The sequence below is a fragment of the Myotis brandtii genome, unplaced genomic scaffold, assembly GCF_000412655.1.
Source record: "Myotis brandtii unplaced genomic scaffold, ASM41265v1 scaffold657, whole genome shotgun sequence".
Classification (NCBI taxonomy): Eukaryota; Metazoa; Chordata; class Mammalia; order Chiroptera; family Vespertilionidae; genus Myotis; species Myotis brandtii.
Genome location: NW_005370552.1, coordinates 487701 through 491302, shown reverse-complemented (window position 1 = coordinate 491302; position 3602 = coordinate 487701). Strand labels below are relative to the sequence as shown.

General features: G+C 37.2%; 1 long non-coding RNA gene across 3 annotated transcripts in view; it reads right to left on the bottom strand.

Moving 5' to 3' along the window:
• Positions 1-3380, bottom strand: part of LOC106723844 — a 15060-nt gene extending 11680 nt beyond the window's left edge. For 2 of the 3 annotated variants that reach the window (XR_001359579.1, XR_001359578.1), the window contains exons 1-2: positions 3309-3380; positions 1313-1442 (exon numbers count right to left, since the gene is read on the bottom strand). This is a non-coding gene — a long non-coding RNA (uncharacterized LOC106723844). Of the gene's footprint in view, positions 1-1312; positions 1464-3308 lie in introns of all 3 variants that reach the window. The other variant, XR_001359580.1, reaches the window with a different exon arrangement.
• Between the last annotated feature and the right edge of the window lie 222 nt (positions 3381-3602).

The following is a 3602-nucleotide window of genomic DNA, read 5'->3' as shown; positions in this document are numbered from 1 at the left end:
GGAAAGGGAAAAGGGGAGGGGGGGGGGGGGGTGAGGGGATAAGAGATCAACCAAAGGACTTGTATGCATAGTGTCTGTTTATGTAGGGCTACTGTCACCGAGACTGGAACTTAAAAGAAAAATAAGTCTCTTTCACAAAAGAAGATTTTTTTAAAAAAAACTTATAAAACTGTTTTCAACAAGTTGTTGTGCTTAAAATTCTGTATTTTAGCCAGTCCAAAGACAATGAACTGATTAAGTGCTACATGTGAGAGGCCAAGTAGTTTAGTTTCCTATTGTTTCTTTAACAAATTCCCACAAACTTGGTGGCTTAAAACAATGTAAAATTATTATCTTACAGTTTTGGAAGTCAAAAGTCTAAAATGTATCTCACCGGACTAAAATCAAGATGTCGGCAGAGCTGCATACCTTCTGGAGACTCCAGGGAAAATGTTTCCTTGCTTTTTCCAGCCTTTAGAGCAGTGGTTCTCAACCTTGGCCGCACATTAGAATCACCTGGGAATTTTTTTTTAATCCTGTCTGGGCCTCATCCTCCGGAAAGTCTGTTTCTTTGTGATGGGGTGAGGCCACAACATTGGTAACAAAGAACAGAATTTCCGGAGGATGAGGCCCAGAAATCAGGATTTTAAAGATTCCCAGGTGATTCTAATGTGCAGCCAAGGTTGAGAACCACTGCTTTAGAGGCTGCCTATGTGTTGTTGTTTTTTTGTTCACTGCCACCTTCATCTTCATCTTCATCGTCAAAGCCAGTAAAGGCAAACTGAGTCTTCAACATGCTGCATCACTCTGATTCTTCTGCCTCCTACTTCCATTTTTAAAGACACTTGTGATTATATTGGGCCTATCCGGATAATCTGGATAATTTTTCCATCTGAAGGTCAGGTGATTAGCAACCTTAATTACAGCTGCAACCTTAATTACCCTTTGCCTTGTAAAGTGATATATCCACAGGTTCCATGGATTAAGACAGACATCTTTGGAGGGTCATTATTCTGCCTAGATGCTGAGCTTTAACAGAACAGTAAAATGTTACTTATAGCATCTGTCTAATCATCCATCACTTCTAACTCTTCTCTTCTCTACACCAGCCATCACATGAATGTTTCCAAAGGTTTCAGGCCTATTATAAGCTATTTGTTACTCAGGTAAATATGTTAAATAGATCCAGTCCCATAGATTACATTCTACTTTCAATTGTTTTCATTTATTTCTTCAATCTCCTGAAATATGGGGAAAGGTCTCTTTTAATTATCCATTACTATGTAACAAACCACTCAGTGGCTTACAAGAATAAAAAATTTTGCTCACAAACCTGAAATTTGGGCAGGGCTTGATGAGAATAGCTTGTCTCTGCTTCACTTGGTGTCAGCTGTAGTGGCTTAAAAGTTCCCTTACATGTTTGGAGTTGAGGCTGGCTGCTGGAGTTCCTCACAGCATTGCATCTGTGTTCCAAGGACAAGCATCTTAAGAGACAAAGATTCCACCTCTTGATGAAAGGTGGCAATGTTTGCCGAAGCTTCTCTGTAAATTTTCAATTTCTCCTTTTCATTTTAAGTCACCTCTTTCTTCTATTCTTTGTCCCATACTACTTCTACCTCAAAACCATGTTAACATCTAATTGCTGGGATCAGGAATTATTCAACCATCTTGGACTGACAAAAATGGCAATATCACGCTTCAACTTAATATTTGCTGTCTTTCTAGTCAGAGAAAAAGGCCTCACAACCTGCTATCAGAAGCGAATGATTACCTCCCCACTCCTGGGAGTGTCCCAAAACATACTTTGCCTTTCTCCACCACTCCCCTTATCATGAAGAACCAGGGACAGTGGGGTGACATTTTGTAAATTTGGAAAGACTAAATTACGCAGGCTTCTCTCAGTACCTCCCTTTTCCCACATGGGCCCATTCTGGCTGCAGGGAGTGGGCCTTTTCCTCTGCTCACAAACCGACTGGAGGGGAAGGGCTACTGTTTTCTGAGATTCTTCTTAGCCCTCAACAACTGAGTTAAACATCTAAATTTCTGGAACTTCCTCCTCCAAGCATTTAAGCTATGAAGAAATTATCAACAATTACATATCACAACAGAAACTAAATTATACCCCCAAAGCATCCATGAGTTACAAGCTGCAATGTCAATTACATGCCACAAAATACTACACCTTGTTTTGAATGACTAAAGTACACTAACTACACTCCTTGCATTCTACACATAGTTTCGCTACTACAGATCATATGGGTGTTCTTTCATAATGTGTATGTTTTGTTTTGTTTGTTTTTTTAAAGCAGGGCTTAAAATTAATATCACATTGTAATCAACTGGAAAATGTTAAAGACTTTGGTCAGAACCAACAATGTAGTACTTTCATTTTCATATTTCCTTGACTACCAAACAGGAATTCTCCTCAATTAGATGTCTGCTAAGAAGAAAAAAAAATGCCATCATCCAAGGACACAGCAAGTTCTGTCAGGTATTACAACATGGTGGAAGAATAGTCAGGTTTTAATTGGCCCTATTGAGCTCACCCACAAGCTACAACATTCTTTACCTCAGCAGTGTGGTATTCAAAAGGAAAAAAAAAAACTACAAAGTTGGTTTCTACCTTTGAAAACATCAAATGAATCATGTCCAGTTTCATCCTGTTAACTGAAGGCTGATTGATAAAAGTGCACATATCAACACTTAATAAGATTGGTATTGAAGAGTAAAATAGATTCTAAAAAATATCCTACCCCTCAACATTGTTTACTTGGCTTGCTAAAATAAAGATCTGGGATCTATGTTTCCCTAGTATTTTCTCAGTCTTCATATCTGTGTTAGAAGGCACTTTATTTAGACAGTTCAAGGTCAAAAGATTACCTTCTATTATCATGTTCTCAATTAAATTATAAGGACTTTCTCCAATCAAAAATTTCTGAAGGTTGACAAACTATTTTTTAAAGATATAATATTAGCCCTAGCCGGATTGAAGATATATAATATTAGTCCTAGCTGGGGATAGAGCGTCGGCCTGGGGACTGAAGGGTCCCAGGTTCAATTCCAGTCAAGGGCATGTACCTTGGTTGTGGGCACATCCCCAGTAGGGGGTGTGCAGGAGGCAGCTGATCGATGTTTCTTTCTTATCGATGTTTCTAACTCTCTATCCCTCTCCCTTACTCTCTGTAAAAAATCAATAAAATATATTTTAAAAAAAGATATAATATTAATCAAGCTATTGCAATAGGAGGAATATTCATTAATGGTAAACATTTTATTTTATTTTATTTTATTTTTAAATCTTTATTGTTGAATCCAATTAAAATTCTTACCAGTTTGAGATTATTGAAGTTGGGTACACCAACAGGTAAATTTTCAAAACTGCTCAACAAAGTGTTCTGAAACAAGAAACAAAGAACTAATAAAATATGAGAACAAGAATAGAAAGTTATGAAAAATTGCTTCTCTTAAAAATAGAGAATGCCCAAACAGGAAGGGTTGATGAGATAGTTGTGGTTTTAGGAGGCTTTGTTTAAACAGATGAACAACTATTATTATTATATATCAGCTTGAATTTTTATGCTAAAAAGAAAACAGCCAACAATAATTAAAAAAAAGATGAAAGA